This window comes from Apteryx mantelli, chromosome 3 (genome assembly GCF_036417845.1).
Source record: "Apteryx mantelli isolate bAptMan1 chromosome 3, bAptMan1.hap1, whole genome shotgun sequence".
Taxonomy (NCBI): Eukaryota; Metazoa; Chordata; class Aves; order Apterygiformes; family Apterygidae; genus Apteryx; species Apteryx mantelli.
The window spans coordinates 137,949,191-137,963,026 of NC_089980.1; the positions used below are offsets into that span (position 1 = coordinate 137,949,191).

General features: G+C 49.0%; 1 protein-coding gene across 2 annotated transcripts in view; it reads right to left on the reverse strand.

Moving 5' to 3' along the window:
* The window catches only part of EXTL3 (exostosin like glycosyltransferase 3), a 142,991-nt gene that overhangs the window by 90,231 nt on the left and 38,924 nt on the right, over positions 1-13,836 (reverse strand). For both annotated transcript variants that reach the window (XM_067294448.1, XM_013946863.2), the window contains exon 2: positions 10,639-10,703. The gene's annotated coding sequence lies outside the window, so the exon portion shown is untranslated. The remainder of the gene's footprint in view (positions 1-10,638; positions 10,704-13,836) is intronic.

A 13,836-nucleotide genomic window follows, 5' to 3' on the forward strand; every position in this document is an offset into this window, starting at 1 on the left:
CATTATATCGGTTCAGCTATAATGCACAACCATACTCTAAATTTAGATAGCTTTACAGTTACAAAGCCATATCTCACTTATGTCCATTATTCCTCTTCCAGCACAGGAGCGAGCTATGCTATTATAAATGCTTTTATATCACCATAGCTCTATTCACTCTAAAGGAGCAGACATCAATTGCAGTTAAAATGGTTCAACCTTTGAGTGTAGACAAAAGCTGAGACAAAGCTAATGGTGGTGAAGGACAGGTTGCCCAGGGAAGGGAATGATCAAAAGGTTCAGGAGGAAAGGGAAAAAAAAACTACAGAAAACTTACCTCTGCTTGGGTCACCGCTCATTAATGCTCTGAAGAGTCACTTCATATGCTATAAATTATGCTGCTCTTCGCCAATTCTCTTATCATCCATCTCGGACAGCATCAAAGACCCTTCCACAGACACAGTGTAATGGGAATACTTACTCTGAATAATAGCAGCAGGAGGAAAAAAAAAAAGTGGGGGCCTCCATTTGAGCAAGCAAAAAAATAAAATAAAAATTACAAAAATAAAAATCAGGAGACCCAGCAATTGCATTGGATCTCAGCACTCTAAGTTACTCTCTGCATTTCCACCTCCTCCTGAAGACAGAAAACCTCTCTGGACACCAACTCCAGTTTGTGCCAGCAGAAGAGGGGGTTGTTTTCTCATGTTGCTATTTCTACCCCCTGCTGATCTGGGATTTCCAGTAGACTTTTTAAAAGCTTTCCCATTCAGCCTCGGCTCTATTTAAAGAGATTTCTGGAGAGCACAAATACTGTGTTCAAGGCAGACATATAATCCTTTTAATTTAGGCTATTAAGCAAAGCTCAGTGTTCAGTAGCTAGTAGCCAACTTCTGACCCATTTTCTTTTTCCAAATCATGGCTTCCAGAGTGCAACTGTAATGCAAACTTTATTTCTTTAAATATTTAAGAATTTGTTACTGCACTGAAACAATATCCAACATCAGACAGTAGTATCCTACTGATATCTCTTACCAGGGCCAGCAAAAGCCAGATCACTCTCTGTTCCCATACACTTTAATCTCCTGCCACTCTCACTGATAAAATAAAAAAAAAAAAAACACAATAAAAAAAAAGTTCTTTAGACTAGAAATTAAAGGTTGAAAGAATGCATCACTTGCTGAGAAGAAAAAAATCCGTAGACTAGAAAGCCTAAAACATCCAATTTCAGGCTGAATATTTTGTCAGTTCTCCCTCCCCATCCAGCAACAGATCGGCAACTGCGAACCGCACCGTTACAGCCAGCATTTTCTGACACATCACCTCGCTCTTTCTGCATGAAAATCTCAGAGGCAGCAGCAGCTAGAAACAAAGAGGCGCTTGACCGGCAAACCCAGGAGTATTAGTATAAATTGGCTCCCCAGAGACCCAGCGAAGGTTTCCCTTCCTCCTCAAAGCTAAGAGCTTTGCGATGCCCCGTGGCGAGCCCTCGAGACGGAATTAAAAGGATGCGTTAAAGCTGCCTGCAGCGGGCTCAGGCGGGACGAAGCCGAGGACGCCGGCGGTTCGGGGAGCAGCGTGTCCCTCTTCCCATCGGGCTGCTTTCGGTGCGGTGATGTGCTCACCTTCCTCCTCTCCCGGCTTGAAATCCAGCCCTGGGAACACTATCACGGGAGCTGCAGGGTAAGACGTGACAAGGTGGAGGCACTGGGCGATGCCGGTGAACTCACCCCAGAGCCCCGGCGACCTCGGGCCGGGGCCCCAGCTGCCAACATGCCCCCCTCTTCCTTTCCAACGTATAAATATTAACATGCAGAACAAGCATCCGATTTTCCAGAGATGATACCATAAACACTCAAGGCTCCAGGGAAGCTTTTCTGCTGGACCATCCAAAGCAGGTCCTGGTTTTGGCCTGCAGCAATGAAACCCGTTCTGCCCAGGAGTCCAACAGGTTGCTCAGAGAGGTTGTGGAGTCTCCATCCTTGGAGATACTCAAATGCCGTCTGGACATGGTCCTGAGCAACCTGCTGTAGGTGGCCCTGCTTGAGCAGGGGGATTGGACTAGATGATCTCAGAGGTCCCTGCCAACCCCACCGATTCTGTGTTTCTTCACAGCAAGGTAGGACAGACTCCTCACTCAGTACTCCGGAACAAGACTTCCTGTTCTACATTTTAAGCATCATTTTCACAGCGAGATGCCCATGACCATCACATCAGCCCTTCTAGTGCCTGCAGGAGGTACAAATCTTGTATTTGTGTGGCAATGGGCTCCAACCCGCTACTCAAGGCAAAGCCTGAATTCCCAAATACTTTGTCATCCTCCATCTCGCATCTCAGGGAATCTTCTGGGAATTGCTATCCTTGCAAACGTCTAACTCTTGTAACAGGCACTGCGGAAAGCCAGCGACACGAACCAACGCCTCCCTCTTCAAATGCCTGCTGCACGCTTTGGAGGCTTGGTTCATCAAAAATAAGGTTTTGCTACCTCTCCTGTACGTAGCAGCAGTGCAGACAGGCCAGTCTGGGCTGCCTGGATGTGACACTGTCCCCCATGAACGTCCTGGCAGCACCTACGCTAGGTTGTAGTTAAAGGCAAAGAGGAGCAAAGCACAGAGCTCCCAGCTCGACTTTCAGACCCCAGGCAGAACCAGGAGGACCAGAGGTCAGAAGACAAAACATTTGCATCTGTAAACTACGAGAAATACAAATGTGAAGTCACTAGATGACAGGCATGGGATTCGACCATACCCCCTTCCACCCTGTCCAGCATCCCACTAATCTTATTTGAGCACTCCAAAAGAAAACAGGACGCTTCGCGCTCTTAGCTCACAGCTTTGGAGCTGGTACCAGCAACAGGTCCCTAAGAAACAAGCATCTTCCAGCCATCAGCGTCAGTGAGCAAAACATCCTGACATGCATGTGCCGAACCCCACTGCACACAGGGAGGCACGTGACAAAAAACCCTTCCAGAAGTGAAAATTTTAATAGTCTTGTCATAATTTTTGGTAGATCGCAACACTGATTCCTGCTCTTCTTCCTCTGATTCACAGCAGGAGGAGGAAGGAGCGTCAAGGAGGAGGAAACAAGGTTTTTTCAGCAACAACAGCTGCTACATCAATACCGGCTGATGGAGCAAGCAAGCTCCCTGCACTTGCCAGCGCAGTCGCTGCCTAAGTGAGAGCGCTGCCTTTCGAAGAGGACTTCATAACCTCCAACGCGACTGTTTGGCTGTGTTTTTTCCCTAATCAGAAGGGAATTATCCTGCTGAGCAACGACAGGACAATTCCGCAAAGTAAATCCTTTCCACTTCGCGGCACGCCGGGGCCTTCTGGGATCGGACCGCACGGGAAACTTCCTCGCTCGCGCCAAAGCCGGGAGGATTTCGCTTGCGCTTCCCATGACCGTTCCCAGGGGCCTCTCCAAACGACCATGTAAGACTTTGCTGTAGAAAAGCTACATCTGACAACAGGAGCTAATGTACTTTCATGCAAACTGAAATTTCACTACTCAATCTTTTATCAAGCCTGACGCTATCGAGAAAGTGTTTGCCTCCAGCTGGCTATAGATTTTACTAACAGAAGCAAATTAGGACGACCGGCAAACATTACTTACTCATTCGCCGCTTCCCAAGCGTTACTATAGTAATACAAACCGCCTGGAGAGCCCCCTTATTACTTTTTCCAACGCTCTGAGATAGCCTTATTGTAGTAGATAATCACTGGAACATTTTCATATCACAAGCAAGTTTTAATCTGTTCTCAGGTTTTGCACCTTGGCGTATTCGTGTTAACAGTCTCCCCCACCATCCCCCTCCTAGGGGCCAAAAGGCCCAGATACACATAAATTACTTCCACCAGAACAAGTTCCCAATACCCGCTTTTGGATAAGCGAAGAATATTGTACTCGGGAGGAATCGAGGGATGCCAGAGGTTATTAAATCAAAGGGAAATCTGGCCAGTCCCCAGGGTTACTAACCCCGTTCTTACAACGGGATCTTTTAATGAGCACCAACAGTGGAGGCCTCTGCTTTGCAGATCATCAGCAAGACGATGCTCGCAGCGAGACGGAGCCTGGCTGGCGCAGGCACGCTCATCTGCCTCCCGAACGGCCACGCATCGCTGCTGCGGTACCCGGGCTGCGCGATGGAAGAAAACGGAGCAAACCAAAGCAACCGCCAGGCCCGGCTCAACGAGGCTTGTCCAGCCACAAGGAGGCTTTCATGGCAGGCTCCATTCCTTGACCTCTGTTCAGCTTTCCAGCTGATCTATCATCCATATGCAACATCCTTTCGGCAAGTCGGGATGAAATTTGAAGTTTGGACTCATTTGCCCGGCTGGGATGCGCGTTAGAACCGAGGTATCCCTTATTTTGGGGGGAGGATGCTGCTGAAGGCTGAGTGATAGATAAAGTGTGCTTTTGGAGTCGTCCCATGTCACCCCACAGTGCTCCAGGCTGCATAACCCAGCTCTTCTCCCAGCTCGCCCCATAACAGCTGTAGGAGATCCGTCCCAGCAGGCCCAAGGGGGACACTTGGTGTCTGCCCAACCGCTGTTACCTCTACAGCGGAGAGAGCAAACGTTCAGCGAGAGGCCCCCCAAGCCACACTTGTGCATCAATACGAAGAAAAGGCTGGCAGAGGAAGGTCCTGCTCAGCGAACATGCCAAAAGCCTGAAGATCCCTACCCCAACATAAAAATTCACAGCTGCAAGTCCAGTAGCTCTCTGCCTATCTCTCTGCTACTGTAAGTCTCAGCAAATGTTTATCCCTGCCTCAGATAAAAGTCGTGCATGATGTTTCTGAACGGGAACTGTCAGATTCTCCCCCTTCCCTTTGGGATGGGGGCAACAGACAGAGGAGTAAGAAGAAACTGCTCTAGAGTTTGTCCCAGCAGCAGAAACAGCATGAAAAATACAGCTAGGGAATCTGCACCGACTCTCTCCCAGGAGCCGTTCAGGAACAAGCCCGGGAAACAGCCCGGAGAAGGGTGGCAGGGGAGCTGGAGCCACCGCCGGACAGGGCGTAGCTGGGCCTTGTTATTTAATACCGGGAAAAAAAGCAATGCAGAGAGAAGAAGGAGGATGGAGAGTTCCAGACCTGCACCAACACATCGCGGAGGATCTCGCATGCAGCACGATGGCTTTTGGCCTCACTTGAGCTCTCTTCCTCCAACCCTCCATGTGATTCATGAAGAAATGCAAGCAGAAAAGACATAAACATGCAAACAGTGACTTATTCTACCTAAATCTGAACCAATTCCTGGAGGGGAAGGGAGGAGAACAGAACCCAAACTGATACTACAGGCTTAGCAAAAGCAGGAGCGTTTCAGCACATACTGCCGCCTTTGTAATTCCGCCACAAAAGGCGGACTGTTACACTCCTACCATTACAGCATTGTCCCAGGCAGCCCCAGTATGAATTTCAATAGCCGGTATTAAATGAAAAAGCCCCTTGGGTAATGGTGCTAGCTGGCTTCTCGGAGCTCACCGTTCACAGCACGCCGCTTTCCAAGCGTCACTGCATCGCGGCGGGGATCCCGGCGAGGTCTCCGAACCTTCCCTTGCTCCCAGCTCACAAACGAGGTTTCCCCTACCTGGCATCTCTCCACCATGAGGTCTTTTCCTGGGCAGAGCAAATGTCCAACACGAAGCTCAGCATTCCACAAGCCCTTTCCATATTACTCAGTCAATGCACAAAAAGAAGAAAAGAAGAAAAAAATTAACCAAACAAAAAAGATGCAGTGTTCCAGTGCTGACGAGGGAGAGCTGATGCCTCTTTCAGAGGCAGGAGGAGATCTCTGGCACATGAACACCCCCTAAGGTCTGCCCAGCCAGAAATAATGTTGAAGCCAACATGAGAAGCAGCCAGTTTGGCTGTTCTTATCCTAGACAGATTAAAAATTACTCTGAATTTACTATCTTACTAAGCTTCATCTGAAATTGTTAACAGTAGGCTGTCTGTGGGCTGGCAAGCTAGCTAACTGCAGCTTCGCATAGGAATGTGTAAAAATGAGAAAGAACGATAAAACAAGTATAATAAGGGGGCAGGGAAAGAATAAAGAAACTCCAGACAACGCTCCATCATGCCGAGCAAGCAGGGGCTGGGACGCCCTGGGGAGCGGTAAACCCCAGCCCAACCTACTGCTTCTGGATGCTGTCCTCTCTCTTCTCCTCCTGCCACACACATCCAGCGCCAGGGGACTCACCAGCTGGGATTCAGGACTGCGTGAACGCGTGGGGCAGCTCAGCGTGCCCACTGTACCTGAGGCTGTAAGCCTTGGTGGGCCAGGTGAGGCTTTGAGGAGTTAGTCTGGACAAATCTGTGCAATGAGATGACTGCACATTTGTTCACGTACTTTCCTTGACACAGGCAGTGACGCAGAGCTCTTCCGGAGAAAACCGCTGCGAGGATTTGGTCTGCACACACCTTCAGGGTTCTGGACCAAGTTACAATACTGTGATACCACAGACTGGTGCAGGAGGACTAACATCACTCTCCGGCTACAAGGGTTTCGGCGCGGTGCTGGTATGGCAGCAACAGTCGCTGTTCCCCAACAGCGCTGAACGTGGGTGCAAACACCTTGAAACAGGGGGCAGACAGATGCTGGTTCCTTTGGCCTCTCTGAGCAGAGCAAAACCCACCAAGAGAGCTCAGACAAGTCCTAATGACTGCTCAAGTTCTTTGGTTTTAAAAGCAGGTATCAAAGGAAGAAAGGAAAGGAAGGGGAAGGAAGAAAAAAGAAATACGCCATGGCAGGAACAGCCATGGCAGCTGGCAGGAGTGGGCGAGGATGCCACAGGACTTGGAGGACAAGCCCAGAGGCCAGGAACGACACGGGACCTCTGGGTGATCTGCCAAGCTCTGTGTCAGCGCTGAAGAAGAGGGAGGAAACGCCTAAACGATCCATAGTTGAACCGAGACCAAGGTTTCTCAGGCTGCCCACAGGGCAGGACCTTGTGGGAGCCACGATTCACATAACAGCAGCTCAAATGCCGCGGCTATGACCCAGGGCAGATATTCGAAACCACAGCATGGCCCCAGGCTTGTCGGTTTGCAGAGCCTTGCGTGGCCTGCAGCTTCCCGGGCACACGCTCACTGCAGACTCGAGACGACAGCCCTAGACGTTAAGATTTTAATCGTGTGGTGCTCTTTCAGTTCAGCTTTTTGGAAACCACAGCGCTATCAGAACGAATATTGCTTTTGCACAGCACACAGGATGGAGGGGCATGACTTTCCCTTGCAGAATCAGTACTTCTTTGATAACATCAGTTTATGTTTATCTAAATGCGAACTGCTCTCTCTTTAGATACCATTTCCCCTCTAAGCCAAAGGAGGGGAAGGAGAAGCTCTAACATTCAGAATGTTTCTCATCCCCATTTAGAAATCCTGAGGCTTTTGCAGGATACAAAGATACATCTCATATCCTTGTGGGCAGCACAAGGCTACACAATGTCTTTCAGGACTCTCTGTTCAATACTACATTGTCCTGGTGATTCAACGCACTGGAATGCATCAGGTTTATTCATAGCTTTCCTGATAGGAAATTTAGATTAGACATGTAAACTTCTGCTTATTTAAAGAAAGTGTCCTGTGGTCCACACAAAACTCCTAGTTTCTTTTCCAGGGTGATAAATACAGTTAAGGACCGAAACAAGAGGACAGGCCCTCAGATACTTAATGGCTCTTTCAACCTTCTTTGAAGTAGGACTTTAAGAGCATTCAAGAAGAGGAAAACCAGACCTGCACCATGACCATAAGCTCATGTCAAAAGGAAAGAGGACAGTCAAAGATAGGGAGCACCTTCTGCAAGCAGAACCAGAGTTAAATTAGATTAGGACTTTTCAGTCTGAAAAAGAGACTCTGACGGGGCCATGGCAGGGATCTACAAAACTCAAAATAGCACGGAATAGGCAAACATACCAACAATTCACTACGCAGGAGTTTATTAAATTAAACTAGTTGGCAGCAGGTTCAAAGTGACCAAAAGGAGGTGGTTCATCACACAAAGTTATAGTTAAACTGTGAAATGCCTTGCGGCAGGACAGAGGCCAAAATCATATGTGGGTTCAAAAGGCAACTTAATAAATAGATGAAAGAAAAATCCCAGGGCTGTTAATTACGAAAATACCTTCCCTGGCTCAGAGAGCACCTCAGCTGCCAACCACTGGAGGCTTCTTTCCCTCTGGAGAAGTAACACAGCCAGGAAAAGTCACCCTGTTCCAGTACTTTTCCCAAGGCCGTTTGAACCGGCCACTGCTGCAGACAGGATGAACCTTTGGCCTCCCACAATTCAGGTGCTCGTTTGCTGTATTCTGAGGGAATTTTAACTTAATAAAGCAGTAGCAACCTATCTTTGTCATTAATGAAGCAGTTCCTGCAAAGCTTTCTTCTTCCAGGCTGTTACAAAGTCGCTAGGGCAGTCGGAGAGGAACTCATGGAGTAGATGAGCAGATGGCAAGGCATGACCCATGTTGCCTGCAGGCTCTTCCCCCTTCACACAACCACATATATATCCATCACGAGGGGGAAAAGGCTGTGGGATCTTCTGGAAAGAATAGCTTTGCTGCCAAGCCAGAAAGCCTCAGGTGATGCTTGAAGAAGTCTCCCCAAAATACCTTCATATTCTAGTATCAGTCCAGTTATTTAGGCATTTAGTGCCACATTTAGTGCCAAGAATGACTTGTTAAAGATCCCCTTGAAATAGGTTATTTTCTCATCCTGCACTATGACAATCACAAACAGACCTTGTTTCTAGCATCTCACCACCGTTCCAGCTCTCTGCGAAGAGCAGCCCCTCGCTCAGCTATCTCCTACTGATCTAAATTCATATACGCAGTCTTCTTGCTTTAATCACAATCTTCTGCTTCGCAAAGGAACTCCAAACCTGAAATCCTGGTCTCCTATGTTCATTCCTCCAGCTACCAAGCCTGCAAACGCAGCTCGGGTGCTGAAGGTCAATGCTGAGCCTGCCGCAGACACCACCAGCTGCAGTAAGTGTTCTGCAGGCCAAATTACACCCTCAGGGAAGCCTACACAGCCCTGTGGCCTTCTGCGGACTGCACAGCTGTCAGGCTGTAGCTTACTACGTTCTGCTTAAGATGTGCAAGGAGAAAGATAATTCAATGGTATCGACTTATTTTAGCTACCAAAGTCAGCAGATCTGACTCTAAACACACATCGGGATTAGATCTGTCGATTAAGGCTGTGGCATGATGGCACCGTTGGTCAATAAGAGCATCATTTGTTCTTCACATGACCTCCCTGCTACTTCCAGTTTTATTACTCATCATCATGGTTGTTATAGTAGCTAAGTTCCAGCTGAGGAGAGAGTCCCCACGGTGTTTAGCACACTACAGAAGTCAGGCAAAAAGACCGTCCTGAATCCAGCGGTCTAACAGGCTAAGTCAACGCTGCAATACGTAGGGATTGAACATCTGAACCAAGGACGTTCGGCATGTCAGGCTATACTGGTCAAATACATAAGTAAAGTTAAGAAGCCACAAATAAACAAGCCTCATTTCCCCCTTTTTGCAGAGAAGCAGGCGAATTCTCCGCCCTTCTCCCAGGATGTATTCAAACCAACCTGCTGACACACTCCAGTCTTGAAGTGTATTATTTTGTCCTTGTCCTTTGTTAACGAACGCCCTCAGTTTTAAAATTCATCATCCCATGTTATCCCTAGGGGAGCTGCCTGTTAGGACGCTTACAATAAACTTAATTGTGCAGTGGTCTCAGTCGATCAGTGCCGCTCCCACACTCACCTGCTGTGCCTACGCCTCCATTTTAAAAAGCAGAGTGTCCTCCCCGCTTCCAGACGCCTACAGTAAGCAGTTAACCATTTCAGCCTGGCTCTGCCACTGCACCAGATGGGTCAAGATGTTCCAATTAACCAGTATTTATTAGCTAAAGTCCCTCGCAGAAGCAGGTTTAAAATATCTCCAGACACCTCATAAAGCGCAGGCTGGTTATTACTGCCCATTAGTATGCATGCAAGATATTTTAATGTGTAAAAACTCCCCATGAAATAATGATTTTTTCTTCAGAAAAAAACCTGCCATCCTTACCATGGCCTAGACAACACTTTCTAGTTCTTCTCTCTTCTCCTCTTACCAGGTCACGAGCAAAGCCAAATGCATTTCCTCCTTTGCCCGATTTTACAGCATGCCTCTACAAGCAACACCTACGTTCGCCACGGAAGGTCCCTCATCCTTCTCCCTCCTCAACAAGCTCAACATCTACTCCAGGCTGGGATAGAGGAGGTGAACCTTTGCTCTTCTAACCCCAGGGCCTCCCCTGCTCTTCAGCACAGGAAGCTGCGTGTGACACATTGCTAAATTATGCAGCAATGCCTTTAGTGTGGATTCCCTGCAGCCTCGAGCAGGTACCAGGCAGAGCTGCACCACTTCTGCAGTCTGCTAAAACGGGCACACCGACCGCAAGCGGGACGCAAGCAAAAGGAACCACTGCAGATGAAAGGAACTGAAGCACTCAACATCCGCTTCTCCCAAAGCAAAACAAGAGTTAAGTCAAGGGAGCTTGTATTTCTAGGATAGTGTTGTCCAAGCACGCAGGCTTAATGCTGCTCCCCACCGAAGTCAATTTTAAACCAACATTAGGCACCACAGAAAGTCTCGTCCTTGAAATGCTGTGAAATTACTTACTGAATGAGGTAATCAGTTGGAATCCGTCCCTCTTCTGCACCCAGCTCTACTCATTTGTCTGGAGCCTATCAGAGAGAAAAGAAGAAAAAGCAGTAAGTATATACAAAGCAACAACAATGAAAAACAAAACAAGCCCCCCAAGAAGCACCTCCGCCAAGGTCAAGAACTGAAGGAGCTGGCAAAGCTCGAAGCAAAAAGTCTCTTAAACAAACGCTGTTGTGCTTGGAATCAGCTCAGGAACCGGCTGCCTCAGGAGGCTCTCGGGAACGTCAGTCCCAGTCCATCCCCTGAGGAAAGTGAGATATTTATATAAGAAAGTTGCACCAAGAGCTGCACAGAAGCAGCTCCTACGGAGACAGTGCCTCGCGCCTCATCGGGAAACCAATGCACCGCTACATGCGTGGGCAAGTGCAGGACACAGAGAGCAGTGAACCAAAGTTTTCCATGCTGGCCACTGTGGACAGGAATTACTGTACCAAGACACAGTCCTGAAGGATTAGACGGGCCATGATCTGGTGCGCACGAAAGACGTTCCTTTAACAGTTTTGTTGTTTCAAAGCTTATCCCTTCACAAGGAGCCACTCAACTTCTGCTTAAACCCATTTTGATTAAGCAAAAGATTACCCAGAGGATGACGCTGTGATGCAAAGGAAAAAACGCCACTAGGCATACATGTTAATATACATCACACATAGCCCAGCTATGCTTCAGGGAGGCATTAAATCCCTGTTCAATTAATAGGGACACCTCTTAAGATGAGCATTAAATAATTCCCTGCCACGTAGCAAGACAACTGGCTACTTCAGTAAATTGGAATAGAAATAACTCTGCATCTCTCTACTACCAACAAAACCCCAATCACAACTTGTCCATAAAGCAGCAAGGGGTCAGTAGGGAGGAAAGGGGGACAGAAATGTTACTACCGCAGTGCTATAGTGTGCTTATATTAAGGCCTCCTCATCAGAAAATTAAACGAAATGGATGCCTTTCATGTTTATCAATAACGGAGTTAATGGTTTTTATGTAAATGCCATTACTCGCAGTCGGATCTGCGTGAGGCTCGAGCCATACAGCCCCGTTTCCCCTTGCAAGTGACTCCCCTTCGGGCAGCCAATCTAAATGCAAATTATAATCAAACAGTAAAACCAAGAGTTTTCTGGATGATACCGAAAATTTCAAGCCGGGGACAAAGCATAACTGTTTGAGAGAACATCTCTCCTCGTGCTGGGAAGACCTGCTGATCTCACGCTGCTTTTTCGTCCTGAACTCATACAAAAATGAGAGCCTAACTTGCTTTTCATTTAGCACGGTATTATTTACCTATACAGTAAAGTTCTACCCTCTCCCATTCTATGGCCCTGGGTGCTAAAACAAGCGGGGAAAAAGTTCTTCCACCAGCTGTAGAGAGAGGACATCTCGCCGGGATGTTTCGCCTGCAACGGGAACATCCCGTCAGCAAGGATATTAAATCAGAGCCATGAAAGTCCCTATTGGACTTTGCAGAACAAACAGCACTGCCACATTTTCCGGGGAAATTTTCTCTTTGGAATAGGGTTGTTTGCTACAGGCGGAGGCAGGGGGTGTTGTTAGCGGGCTGTTATTAGGAGGCAGAGCCAGAAAGCTGCCGTCAGCACGAGGAGCTCCGTTCTTGTACCGGAAAAGCTTTTTTTCCGAAGAACGCACAAATCCTGCTCCCCATCTGGAGAAGGCATCGAGCAGGCACTTTGTCCGGAAACAAGGCGCTAAGGGCAGATCTGAAAATAGCCAATATTAGAAACAGGGCCGTTTCGCAAGCAGCGGGCGCGGAGGAGAAGCTAACGAGTCAAACGAAGGCCGCAAATCTTCCTGACAACCCGTCCGCGGCCCGAGCCCGCACGCGGCTCTCCGAGGAGACTTGCTCTACCCACCGCGAGCAGCTGAACACCAAAGCCGCTGCTCCCACGGGGGGGAACGCGTCCTCGGGGGCGCACGCCTAATTAACGATATAGCTACACGCATACTCGTTACACGGGCGAAGAGCTTAATGCTGTGTATGTTTTGCAAGCGCTTGCTACAGGAATATTCATCGAGCAGAACCCCGTTAATTAACGTTAATAACCGAGAGAGCGCTTCTGCAAACGGCCGGGTTTGGCGAATGAGCCAGTGCGGAGCTGGGAAGCGGCGGGACGAGCCAGCTCGCTGCTTGGTACAGCTACCGTTAAATAATTTATCGTGGCGCTTCGATGCCCGGGAGCGAACGTACCGTCTGCAAATAAAGCACCTCTTCTTACGCGAGGCCTCGCTAAATCTGATTAGTAGGGTTTGACCGCCCGCTGAAAGAGGTCATTGAAGTCCAAAAAAAAATCCACAACGCTGCCTACTTTCCATCAGAAATTCTTCATGCGGACGGGCATTTCTGAGAACGCAGCTCCTCTCTCTCCATGGCTGCTTTGGCATACCTCGGGGTTAAGCCGTGACTCACAGATCTGCCGTTTTCTGCACCAAAACGCTGGCTCTCCATCTTTGATCCCAGCTTGGGACTGCTGAGACTCCCTCCTCCTCTTCCTCCAGCTGGGTGAAGCAAGCGTCGGAGCACAGCCACACAACGGCTCTTCCCTGGCGAAAGGAGATCAAGGTCCCAAGATACGGCGGCTTGTCACCGAACCAACTACTGTAGCGTCAACCTGCGAGCGGGTGAAAAAAGGAGAATCCCCTTCCTTTCCTTCGCCCCCTCGGCCACTTCAGTGGGGGGGGGGGGGGGGTTCGCAGCGCGACCCGCGAACGGACGTCCTGGCGGAGCGGCAGCGCCGGGATGTGAACCAGCCCCCAGGCGCGGGAGCTTAGAAAGCCGACCGCGCCGCTCCGGAAAGACACATTGTGCAACCAGTGCCACACGGCCACTGGGGATTTCACACGCAGCCGCCGCGCGCAACGTAATCTGATTTAGCAGGCGTACGCTGCCTTCAGCTGTCAAACCGCAACCGCGGTGCATTTGCTGGTCACGGCTAAGACGGGCTTGAAAACCAGAGCTGTTTCTGGAGCAAAGCTATTTCCTCCTGGAAGCGGCAGAGCCCTGCGCCAGGGCCCAGCAGCGCTGCTGCTGCCTCTGCCACCGCTCGCACGTTGCTGCATGTGACCTCAGCCACCAACCGAGGCCAGAAGTTAGGCGCTAGCAATAAAAAGATTTCCCCCAGGGCGGCAGAAACGTCAGACGACCAC